Here is a 12,946-nt window from a genome sequence, read left to right as displayed (position 1 = left end):
GAAACGTTAGCGAAAATTGCTCCAACCATTCCCCTGCCGACGCCCCGCCCCCTCACGCGTTAGATGCCAAACTTCACCGAGCTTCTCTCATTTCACCAGCTTCACCAACGCAATTAACAATAAAAAGCGTCTTCCGAATCCTATCGTTGCCCCTCCGTCAAACACCAGGGAAACAGTGCCACACTGCGGGCTAATGAGCTCTGCCGCTGCTGCTGCTGCTGGTACTGCTGCCAGCAGTCGTCGGATTAGGAAGGCAAAAGTTGCCACCAAAGGCGACGGTGACGGCCCAGCCAACCACTTGAAAGCATAAAACTTTGCGCGCTATTACCGTTTACCATGCAGTAGTGTGCCGCCATGCAGCAACGGGGAGAGGAGCCCGTTGGCAGGATAAGGACCATCTTAAGCCACCAGACAGATAGCAGGGGATCCTGGGCACACCCGAGGAGCCAGGGACGATGGCACTTGTGCTGAAGAAAATTAATTTTCAATTACGTGACGATGCCCATCATCATCGTCAAGCGTGGCATCAGCCCGCACCGCACCCGAGAATAAACGCTGGTGGCACTTGTGCTCTCGTGTGGCCCCGGTGCTCTGTCAATGAGCTGCAATGGAAGACGATGGGAGCGGACACACCTGCCGGTGACGGTGAGGTGTGAAGTGCTTGTGTGTGTGTGTTTTTTTTTAACGAGAGAAATTGAAAGTGAGCTCTATCTTCTTTAGTTGATCATAATAAATGTCCCCTCCGTGTGCCTTAATCGGTGTGCCTCAATCATAGCTAGATGGCCACAGCCTGCCACGGAGCACAGCCTGCAGGTGAGCAACACGGCGTGTTAACGGGCGGATGTCTAGGGCGCTTCTTAGTTGTTCCCATTTGACCCGGGCCACCTTTCTTGAGGCCTTGTTAGTCCGTAACGTCATCAACACGCACTTCATTTACATACCAACGAGCCACATGGTCGAACAGCCGACCGTATATCCCACGGTCACCTCTGCACACACGCTGCGGATGATGGTTTGTGAGCAGGAAAAGGCCCCACAGTCCCATCCTTCAACAGCTGGGCGGGCGTTACACGGAGGAGGCAAAAATTTAAATTGTTGATTAAAATCTCGGATGCTGCCCGGCTCTGCCGAGAGCGTGCAGAAAGTTTAGGTGTGAGTGGTCTCCTGTTGTACGCTTTGGAAGAGTAAGTTGCGAGCACGTATGGAGCAGGAAGTTCACAGAGCAGTATCGTCCACAAGTGTTGGTGCAGATTAAAAGGCCATATTTAGTCGAGAGATACGTTTTATTTTGGGTGAATAATTAATTAACTATATTCTGCAAACATTGGTAATATGGTGATTCAACAGAATTTTTGTTTGTTCAAATCTGGAAGTCTTTTCTGGAGAATGAGATGGACATATTGTTACGATGTTTTTTTTTTTAACCTTGTCTCATACTTTGGGAAGATAGATGGAAACTATCAGAGATACGTATGTAGTAGTAAGTTTAGCAATAATCTGATATGACATAATGGCCTATTACGACAAGTTTTAAAGACAATTACAAAAACATAACCTTAGTTTTGAAGATCCGGCATAGCCTAACAGTATAGAATGCCAATTTCAGAAGAAACTTTGGCCCCCAAATACTCCAGGAGGAGTATGGATCTCTGTTTTGGAAATTAGCTGTTTAGAAGAGTTTATTCCTTTACTTCAGGATGAAACGCTCGAGGTACTACTAGGTTATGGCAACTAAATCATTGGAAAACATCAGTGCAAAACATAAGCCTGAAATCTGAAAGTTCATCAATTGATCAACCAGATAACAATGGTCCTCAGGATGAAACATGTATAAGTGACGTAAGGTGTTTATGTTATCTTGAGGACACGTTTGAAGTTCCAGTATTCAGAACCTTATCAAATCGCTGTCTTCATATGAAAAACATATCTTGATTGATCTTCTCAGGAGGATCATTGTATGATCATCTCACTTTGCTACATTCTGTGGAGTTAGTCATGTCAGTCATATGGAACGACTGTTTCTTGTAGTTTGAAGCTCCATACCTCGTAAGTAACTTGAATATTAAACACAACACAAACTCTTCAACAGCTTAAGCGTCAGGTGATTATTATTTGGACGTGTACCATAACGCCCTGGAGAGCGGTCTGTTTTGAGAAGTTTTTATAGCCGCTGACGTTAATGATCCCGTGGTTTCGATGCTTTCACGTTTGGCAAAACCTTCATGTGCAGCCACGGGAAAAGGAACACGTGTGACGTCCAGTTTTATGAGTAACGGTCATCCACACCCAGCAATAGCTGCCTGTTGCCCTTAATCAACAGTCAGTTTCATGACGGAAGCAGTAAACCCAGCTCCAAAGCCCAGTACCAAAGCGGGAACACATCGCACACGGCCACGAATCCAAATGCAAGGAAGACAACACACACCACTATTCCCCCATCCTACTCACTCCAACTGGAGCTCTTGGCACGATAAAGAAAGAAGCTGTTCGTCACCAACATCACGTAGCCACCGTAAAACCGGGCTCGTGTGAAATATAAAACTACCGCGTGTGTTGGGATCAAACAACAGCAAACAAAAACATTTGCGATTTTGTTTTACTGCTCTCACTGTCTAAGCAGAGTGAACGTAGAATTATCGACCTCTTGAATTCTTCTTAATTTGAAGTTTGAGTGGGTCGAAATAAATTCAATCAACTTCGAATCTGGTTCAACTTGTCAGTTACCTTTTTCGTTCGCCCCAAACATGGCCGTGAAGGGTCTAAATTTATCCTCGACATGTACTGCCTTCTAGCCGAGCTGTTCCTAATAACTCTTCTGCCTACCCTCCACATCGACAGGACGTTAAACAAGACAACCTTACTTTAGCATACTGCTGCTGTTGCTGCTGCTGCTCGAAAAGCAGGTTATTTCTTTGCCACAAAATTTACACAAAAGTATGCAAATAAGTTCGATGGTGGTGCTATTTCGGTTCGGACCATTTTAGGCCTCAGCACAGCCTAGCATGTGTACCGAACCAGACCAATCAGACCTCGGGGCAAACCACGGGTAAAGTTCAGGGGTTCAACCCTTGAAAGTCTCGATAGTAGTGGAAGCTATGGTGAACCTTTCCATAATAACTCTCTCTCTTTCTCTCTCCCTCGTTCTCAATCACTCGCAGCCCACCAACCCGGCTCTGTCGTGCAGAGCGACCCTCGCCTGGGATAAGATTGCACCGTCGTGGTGGAGCAGGAAAGCAGGGCCTGCCAGAAAGGCAGCGTACCGAATTTCTATGAATAATTTCGCGCCATTCAATCAGCGCTGTTGAGCAAGAAGCACTTCAGTGCCTGCGAAAGTGGCTGAGTGGGCAAACGGTTTTGCGAAGAGCTTACAAGGTGTATTGGACACGCTTACCAAACTGCCAAGCGGCGGCTGTGGGGAATGAACGAGGAAGTTTTACTGTGGAAGGCCGTGCCGTGGGATGAATCGTTGAAGGGTTGACCGAACCTGGCCGACGTACGCACTACCTTGATGGTACGCCTTCGAACTTACCTGTGGGAGGTGAAAAGAGAGGATGCAAATAAGGAATAATATTAATAAATTGAACTGAGCAAGCGAAGAAACTTAAACGGTAGCTCATAACATACGCTTTACAGTGCAGCAAAACTTGATGATATTCATATTTAATTCAGCTAATATGTCTTCAACTTTTTGTGCTCAAAAACAGGACCCAAAAACAAAGCAAAACTCGACTCGTATTTTTCATTCCTTAAGCACGGTTTATCGATTACAATTAGATTTTTTTTTGCTCAGCTGGCCCTGACCCCCCCGGTCAATATGATCGACAAGGTCATAATATTGGACGAGAAAATCGACGACTTCAACACGGAGTTAGATGGATGTTGGAGCCGTACAATTGAATAATTAATACTCACACACAATCGTTAGCTAAACACGAACATTTACCCATGTCCAAGGAGTTCGTTTAACCTCAAAGAGTTTGCACTAAAAAGAGAATCGAGCGCAATCCTGTTTTTTTTTTCTTTTTTCGAGAACAACTCACACACTCATTATAGTCCGATACTCACACAAACACATACATAAAATGTGTTATAATTATTGTGAAGCAAAACCGAAGAAAAAAAGCTACCAAGCCAAAAAAAACGTACAACAAGAGCTCGAAATTTGTGTACAAAAAAAACCCCCTTGCAAACAGCACCAGAAGCAGCTGTTGTTAGAGTCTGATTGAAAAACTTTCCATACAAATTAGCGAAGCGCGCACATGAAACGAAACGGCAAACACAAAACGTACAATCGAGCCAACCACACCTTCTCACACTCCACACACTCGCCACTCGCCTTTTTGTGTTTAACATCCGCCCGTTTGGCAGCCCTTTGTGTTTCACGACATCCTTTTTTTTATGCAAACAGACTCCCTCTCTGTGCGTACCCCACAAGGGAGGTGGCAGCGGCGACGGGAGCATGTGTTAGGATCGTGTTCTCTGTGTGCTGCTGACTGCCATTGGTGTGCAGTTTTGTGAGTTTTAATGAGTGAAGCACAATCCCTCGGAGGTTGATGGGGTTTTTTTTTTGTTTTGTTTGCATCCTTCTAGCATAACTTCTAGTATAGAGCGTGCTAGTACAGAGTATGAAATTGAATTTTAGCTGTTTTGTGTGCACCACCCCTCTTCATCTAGCTCTCTTCGAAATGAACTGCAGCTCCTCTTGCGTGTATGATTATGAATTTAAAATGAATTCCGTCGAAGCGAGTTAGGCGAACCGAGCAGCAGCAGGAGAGGGCCGGGCATATATGTCACACGGTCACACACAGTGTGTGTGTGAGTTGCCCGCAAGCGGCGGGACAATTTGACAGAGAATTATCTGAGTCATGCTACATCGAGCGTAACAGAACCGAAACCTGAATCGCTGCGACACAGGAGGTCGGTGCAAAGGTTTCGGGCTGCAGCATCGCGCGAACAGGCCCCAGCAATGGCAGCGTTGATGCTCTAAAGTAGGAACGGCATTTTGGTATGTGGGTGAACTGCAATTAATGATTTTGCCTCCCTCCCCTTCCCTTCGATGCCATTGTTGCTTTTATTATTTGCATGCATCGCAGCAAGAAGATCAGCAAGAAACAATCCCCGGGTTGTGCAATCAGACATCAGAGAGACGACCAGCTTAATTGACCTACTTCGAAAGGTCTGTGAGTGGGGTGGAAAAATAAAGATGCAAAAAATAAACCATTTATTCCCTTCCCACTCCCCACAATGCTGTTGTGACAATGTGTAAGGCTTGTTTGTGGAATGTTGTGCCGTTTGATGGTTTTAAATTTTCAAATATAGCAACCAACCGTAAAGACTCTATCCTCCCAGCAGACGCCGATCGGACGAATGTAAAATGCAAACATTTATTCTCAACAAAACAGGGGGGGAAAAAACATTAGTGCCGTTGCGAATAAAAATTCCCACTCTGCCGCCCACCGCCACACAGACTGCACACTACGAGAGAACATCATCATCTTCGCGTTTACGACTTCCTCAATTTAGATGTGCAAGGAAGGAAGCGAAAAACAACCCCGGAAAACCCGAGATGAAAACTGATACCGCGACGCAAATGGTCTGCTCGTTTCGGTGGAACGGCGGTGGCAGTCGTTCCGGTAGTTTCGCGCACTGTTGCCAGCCGTTGCACTATTGCACACCAAACACACAACCTCAGAAACACACCACTCCTTGGGAGCAGTAAGCTCGGTACTCCCATCATCATCATCAGCTTTGGAAGAGGCGCTGGGCTGGGGGACAGTTCCACGTTTTGTATTACCATAAAATTCACATCGAACATAAATGTAGTGCACGTAATTGGGATAATGGTGGTCGCAATAACAATCAACACTAATCACGAATTTATTAGCGGAATAATTATTCCCACCCACACCCCATTTTCTGTCCGGCGCACTTGGTCGGCGTGTAGTGTGGTGCAGCAGCGAACGATGGTGGCGTCACACACGTTGCGCTAAACGACTACTACGCAACAAATCGTTCGCAAATAGTGCTGAAGAAAGAAATAAAAAACACGGATGCGTCTTTAATTGAGCAGGGCGGTTTAAAGTAAGATTAAAGTTGAATTGTTTTCCTCTAAAAAAAAAAAGCTTAAATCGTTTACATTCCCCCATCATTCAAAGCGATGGAAATGGTGCCACACGCAAGGTACGCAAAAGGTCAACGAGACCACCTTCTATCGTCGCTCTTAACCAACCCCCCATACCATTTGATGGACGGGCGACAATTTGCATTAATTTTACAATCAGCAACTTCATCTAGCTGTGGGTGGCGGTGTGCATAATGGTGCGGTTATCTGGCCTTTTTTCTCCTTGCACCCTATCGGTACATATTAACACAAAAAGAAGAAAAAAGCAACTCAAACCAGTCAATAACACGAATTGCGCGTTTAATTTTCAACCTGTCGATTTTCAACCTTTCTCCTTTTTTTTCAGCCCGATAGAACTGATCTCGCTCAATAATTGGGTAAACATAATTAAACCACCAAACAAGGCAAGGACGGAACAGCGAGAGAGAGAGAGAGAGAAGAAATGAAGGGCAAACTGTGTTTGCACGCACACAGCAAACATTCATTAGGTTTGCATTTTTGATTAATGAATTTCAATTCCCACTTCACGCGCAAGTACCCGTCAGAGTTCAGAGAGTGGCCATCATTGTGCAAGGTTTGTGTTACTTTTCTTTCTTTTTTGCTTGTTCACGTTGTGGTTGAGGGCGTACTTCACAAAAGCGCAATATAAGTGCGGTGAGTGGGTTGCGATGCGACAAAATTGCAACAGAGATGGTAATTATTTAATAATTGTTATTGTGCAGGGGGGAGTGAGAGTGCAAAAATGCCAAGCCCACCTACGCATGGTCAACATCGCATTACGATTATTAATTCGTTGATATTTGTTGATTGGATCCAATCAGTTGCTAAAAATATCTTGCTTTACTTGCGTTTACTCGCCCTTCTCGTTCCAAGCACAACATTTCCATTTCAATTTCGCGGCGATCCATGAACATGGATGATAGCGATGTGAATTGAAGCTCGGAGCGCCCGAGAAACGATGTCCATCGGCATCGAGTACATGCCCATTAGCTGGACGAGGACGGCAAAGCTTAATGGTACGTTAAATTGTTGTCATTTTTCACCGCTCCCGGCGATTTAAAGTTGGAACATTGCGCCATCCCAGTGCGCGCTAAAGCCGCGTGGAAGCAACTCTTCAAAAACAGGCGACCTCTAAGGCCGACTACTGCCGGGTTTTGCGGAGGGAGTGTTTCAAATTTCGCTCCGTTTATCCATCAACTTTCTTGCGAAAGTTGTTTCGGCTGTCTCTGGTTGCAGAAAAATCGCCCGCTTTTCCCCCATCGGATGGTTTGATATGGCAAGCACAATATCCCGTTCGGTCAAATTTCCCGTTCCACAGCACACGCGGTCGGTACTTAATCCACCAGGCTGCCACACGATGGCCCTTTTTTCCGATATGCCGTTTCGGTTTTTATGGTTAAGAAATTGGTCCACAACTTAAAATGCCTTTATCGCACAAGGTTCTCCGAACTTTTTCCAGAAACAAGGCGTCTGCGTCTTCCTTTGATTGTATTTTGGGCACCTCCGGGACAAACTCCAACCCAAACGCGGTCGATTACCTCTGCACAGTAACCCCCAGTATCTCCTTGGTACGGAGTCGGAGAGTGTGTGTTCTGTGTCGAGCTTTTCTTTCAGAGTTTTCTCATGGGACAATGCACGTGCCCAACAAAAAGCTCCAGTGGAGACTGGGTACAAAGGAGTGGTAATTTGAAGCTGTCTCGTTTAACAATATTTATGTCCATTATTCACTATCATTTTTGCTCTCATTTTGTTATGAAGTCATGTTTATAGGTTATTTTTTTCATTTGTTTTAACTTCTTCTTTTTACTGGCCCTCTATTTACATTGCTTACTAATAGACTACCAATTTACTACTGCAAACGCCAAATCTTCAAGCTACCACCAAACCCTGCTGCGTTTTTAGAAGTTAAGTGTCCCCTCCTTTCCAAGATTAGATTTGAACTCACGACCTACGGCATGTCAGACCGTGCGCTTGTCCACACCTCCATTAGTCCTCGGTCGCTGTGGCGCAGCTATTTTCAATCCGATTCTTCGCCAGCTCTTGACGATTTAGCTTAGAAAGTAAAACATTTTTGCGCCTCAAGTTTACATTTGGCCACCAAAGACCACTGTGTTTGCTGTTGCTATCCCTATTTACCTACCGGGCGCGCTTGGCTGTAGCACGATCCTTGAACTCGACCTTTTCTTCACCGCCCAGAGAGAGCTCGTTGACAAACATGCGAACAACACCCCCATAAACCTTCACGCTAATCGTCCCAATCACCTGTTCTTAGCGTTGGTGCGCATGTAAACGTGTGTACCAGAGCTAACGGTTGGAGCATTTTAGCGGCCAGCGAATAAGCTAACTTATGACCGACAACCGCCAGCTGGCCCACTGCGCTACCACTCCGTACAGCGTGTGTGTGTGTGTGTGTTTGTATGTTTGGAGCGAAATTTTGACCCGTCTCGGAGAAAACTCGCCCAACGGCGCCGCCACTCGTTTGCCGATCGTTCGACGAATGTAGGTTGATTATCATAAATATTAATAAAACCAGCCAACCTTCACCGAGAGAAAACCCCATAGTTTTCGGTCGTGGCCGTTGGACCACAGGCAATCGATGGTAGAGAAACCCCACCCTTTCCTCTCTGCTGTCAGCCAAGCAAGCAAAAATAAGGACATCGTGGCAAATGCCCAGGGTGTGGTGCCTGGGAGCTGCAAGAAGGTTGTACACTGGCGAAGAGGTCAACAGTGGCATTGAAAGGCAGCTAGGCAGCCGCGGTTTGGAAGAAACGACGCACCAAGCACCGAAGTCGTCAGCGGCCAACGAGCGGCCAGCAAGAAAGAGTGAGATGGCAGCGGGTGAGATTTATGCAAAAAAGCACCACCAATAAAAACATCAAAGAAAACGCGGCGGGGCAACCTCGCATCTCTTTACCGCCGTCCGGAGGTGATTATTTTCCGCTACTACCAAGAACTCGGTCTATGGCAAAGCAAAATCTTCCCCTTTTAATGCTGCCTCCGTTGCTACCGAATAGTAATCCGAACTTTTGATGATAGACACTCACGAGTCCACCACCACCCTCTCACTTGTACACACATCGTCTTTCTACGCCTGAATGGCAGTCCTAAAACATGGGGCCAAAAAGGGAAATCAGCCTGCCCAAAGTACGACGCACTCCAGACGCACTTCAGCGAGCGAGAAGAAGAGAGAGAGAGAGAGAGAGAGAGCTTTAGCTAAGCGGTTTTGGGGAGAAGGAAAAAGAAGACGCAGGCCCCAGCGCTTGAGATTAATGATAGTCAGTTGGTTCGCTGATTGGTTGGTGATGGTTGTATGTTGCGTTTTTTTTTTTCTTTCTTTCCTTTCATATCCTTCTCCTTACTTTTAGTGTGCTGCAGCCAGTTTTTCACTGCTCCATCAGCGGACGGACTACTCATGCCTGACGCCTTTGCAATCTTTGCAATCAAGCATTCACCGTACGGCCATGCAACAACAGCAACATCAAAAAATCCCCACTTGCGGGAGAGCAAACGGGTGATAGCCTTTAAAAGGCAAACTATGCTCAATCTGGAGGGTGATTGTTTCATTTTCTTTGCGTTTTCCTTTTTCGCCCCCAACCCCGACAGTTGGGCGCTGGAAGAAAAGCATAATACTGCACTTCATCTTTCTTTTGTGCCGAGGAGACTTTACGTGCCAGGGAAACAAAACAACAACGCATCCCTTTAAGTGTCTTCGAGCGAGCTAGCGCCCTCAACCCGCGACGGTACGTTTGCTTCCCCCTTCCCGGAGCTCTAATGCGGGGAATCAAACCAACCAACTCGAACACGGTCGGTGAACAATCCTTTGCCAGACTAGATGCTTCGCTTTGTGTGTATGCAGCGGATTCGGTTTGGACATAAAACAGATCCGTCCGTCCGTTGTTTGCTGCCTTCTTTTCGCGTTTTGTGTTTCTTCACAATTTTTTTTTTTTTGTGTCAGGAAACCAAAACAAAAAACTGGCACTGGTGATAGAAGTGAGGCTAAAGAACGTATCGCTCATCCTTTCAACTGGTGGAAACAATGGCTGATTCATGTGCACCCATAAACAAAGCTGTAACACAGAGCGCTAAGGCCGATTTGCTGGTCCCTTTTTTTTCTTCCCAGCCCTTCCCGTTTGGGGCTTCAATTGTTTGCCCCCGCTTTCGAGAGGCGCATCGTTACTAAAGCGAATGGAGCAAAGTCAAATCCCACCATCCCCTAACCAAAGCCATGCAAAAGAATGGGAAAAAGCGTCGTAAATCGGGCCGACAATGGTCAACGGATTCCAGGCAGGAGAGAGGATTACAATGCGCCCGTAACAATTGCGAGGTTGATAGAGTTGTTGCCATTGTCGTTGCTTTTATCGTTATTTTAAGTGTACCGATTGAAGACGAAAAAAAAAACACCAGTAAAACCTGCCCAAAATTATTAACATCTTGGTAGCTTCTGTAAAGCTTTCTCGGTGCTAAAATACCATCCAAAGATCGGGTAAATAATTGTTGCAGTCGCTTGCCTACGCCGACGACGGCACCATTTTATTGACAATCTCGTTTGCCGTATCCGTGTGTGTGTCTGCGCAGTCAAAGGGTGTGGCACCGTGGGCGAAAACTGAGACCCACTGGTGCGCCAGTATCCCCCCAACGAACATGATCCCGAGCAGCAGCAGCAGCAGCAGCAGCTGATGACAGAATATTGAGTTCGCAGTCGTCGCTCGCGGGGCCGCAGAAATCTTTTTGCTCAAACAAAAAAGGAAAAGCAAAAGGAAACAACACCACTGCCAGCACACATGTGTTTGTGCGGCAATGCTATTTGTGAAATTGAAAGGATTTCACGTTGCGCTCGTTGGAAAGCGCGCAAAAACCTTTGCGCCATAATCGGAACCCTTTTGGTCCGTGCATGTGTGTGTGTGTATGTTCTGCCACATGGGGAAGCGATAACGCGCAACACTCTTTAAGTGCGCCATCGACCAGCGCCATATCTGCCCCTAACATAGATGGGCATGTGTATGAGTGTCGTGTGTGTGTGTGTGTGAGACTGTTTGCCAGCATCTTGAGCGATGAACGAGTAAATCGACAAGAACAACAACAACAACATTGGTAGTTGAAAACATGAAGTGAGCGGAGAAAAATCACATCAACTCCGTTTTCTCCTCCTCTCTCCAACGCCTGGTACAATTCGAACAACAACATCAACATAAAAACATGGACAGAAAAGGCCTAACCGGGTTTGGCATCAACCAGCCGCCCACTCGCGTGACCCCCTTCGTGGCGCCTCCCTTTATGGCGCCCTGGTGGAAGAGCAGCAGGGGACACGAAATTGATTCGCTTGTGTTTATGCCATTTTTTTTTCTACGCCCCAGCTTTGTTCAGCCATTGGAGGCCGCCGCCTGAGACGAATGATTTGAATGGTTTTTCGGGCATTCTTGAACAGGAGTGGAAGGTAATCAGCCACCACACGAGAACACAAAAACAAAAAAAAACTGAGGAAAACATCTCTCCATTCCTCGAGTTTTCTACAACGGTAATGGCTGTTTTCTCGAGTACCAACAACTCACGTATCGATCGTGTGTGTGTGTGTGTGTGACAGAGGTGGCTCAACGAAAGCGGGGGCTTTGTCTTATGTTTTGCTTATTTCAAAAGAAAAATAGGTCCATTTTTGGAACACCACAGCAAAATGAAATATTCTAAAGTAATCAATCAAGAGACAAAGTGAGAGAGAGAGAGAGAGAGAGAGAGAGAGAGAGAGAGAGAGAGAATAGGGCGACAAAATGAATAAATTGTGGACAAAGTTTTAAGATCTTAAGCATGGTTTTTTGTGTGTGTTTTTGTTTGATTTATATCTCATCTTAATAACAAAGATCCAAATACCCCAAAAGACCACAAAACATTCCACTCTCGTCTCGCGATTTTTATAAATTTCCAACCCCGCCAAGCGGCAGAACGGAAATGGCGGATCGCGCACACCGCGAGCGACCGCTTCAAACTAATCCTTTTGGAAGAGCGTGAATGAGCATGAAGCGTAAACGGACAAAAAAAAAACTCGACCGTAGCTCTCGCTTTTCCCATCGGCCGTATGGGGAAGGAGGGCACGGGGAAGAAAATATTTATATAAATGACTCCGGGATTTACGTACTGCTGCCGGAACGGAACTGTCACACTGGGGCTTCACCCGCCGCGTGCTATGCTTGCCCCGGTTTTGGGGAAAATTAATTGCACACTTTTTTCGGGCAAATCGATTGGAAATAGTGGAATAAATTGTGTACCACCACCGCCACCACCACCACGACCACCATTGCCAGCTGCCTGCACCCAAAGGGCGTAGGATTTGAGGCCCTAAACCATTGCCATGTTTGACGACGACGACGACGACGACGACGACGGAAGAAATGAGCTTTTTATGAGGTCGGTAAATTTCGTCCGGATGACTCGCGCCCGCTGTCCCGCCTGGGTTTTGCTTTGCCCCGCTGGTACTAATCTTGAAAAATTTCATGGCATTCACCGTGCGGCTAAGGGACGGGACGAAGTGGGCAAGGAACCAAGGCGCCCATGTCAAATTCCAGGCCCATCTTCTGACATTTATGGTGGCGCTCTCTCGCACACTCCGTAATGGTTGTTCCTTCCGCAGCGTAATGAATGTGTTTATTAGCGGAGGCCATGGGAGCTTCAAACACCAGTATGGGGTGGGAGAAGGGAAGGCGAAAAAGATGCAGAGTGCGTGATAAAATTACTTTCCTCGAGATAAATGTCACTCATCCGGTTCGGTTGTACTTAAAGAGAGAGCAAGAAAGAGAGTGCGCGAAATAAAATGAAGGGGTTGAAAGTTTGAAACCA

General features: G+C 46.3%; 1 protein-coding gene across 10 annotated transcripts in view; it reads right to left on the bottom strand.

Moving 5' to 3' along the window:
* Nucleotides 1-12,946, bottom strand: part of LOC120896787 (potassium voltage-gated channel protein Shab) — a 101,189-nt gene that overhangs the window by 63,801 nt on the left and 24,442 nt on the right. The window contains exon 2 of one of the 10 annotated variants that reach the window (XM_040301221.1): nucleotides 3,392-3,529. The exons of the other annotated variants lie outside the window; for them this stretch is intronic. The gene's annotated coding sequence lies outside the window, so the exon portion shown is untranslated. The remainder of the gene's footprint in view (nucleotides 1-3,391; nucleotides 3,530-12,946) is intronic. 10 annotated transcript variants of the gene reach the window in all.

The sequence above is a fragment of the Anopheles arabiensis genome, chromosome 2 (genome assembly GCF_016920715.1).
Source record: "Anopheles arabiensis isolate DONGOLA chromosome 2, AaraD3, whole genome shotgun sequence".
Taxonomy (NCBI): domain Eukaryota; kingdom Metazoa; phylum Arthropoda; class Insecta; order Diptera; family Culicidae; genus Anopheles; species Anopheles arabiensis.
This window is presented reverse-complemented; position numbering and strand designations above follow the sequence as displayed.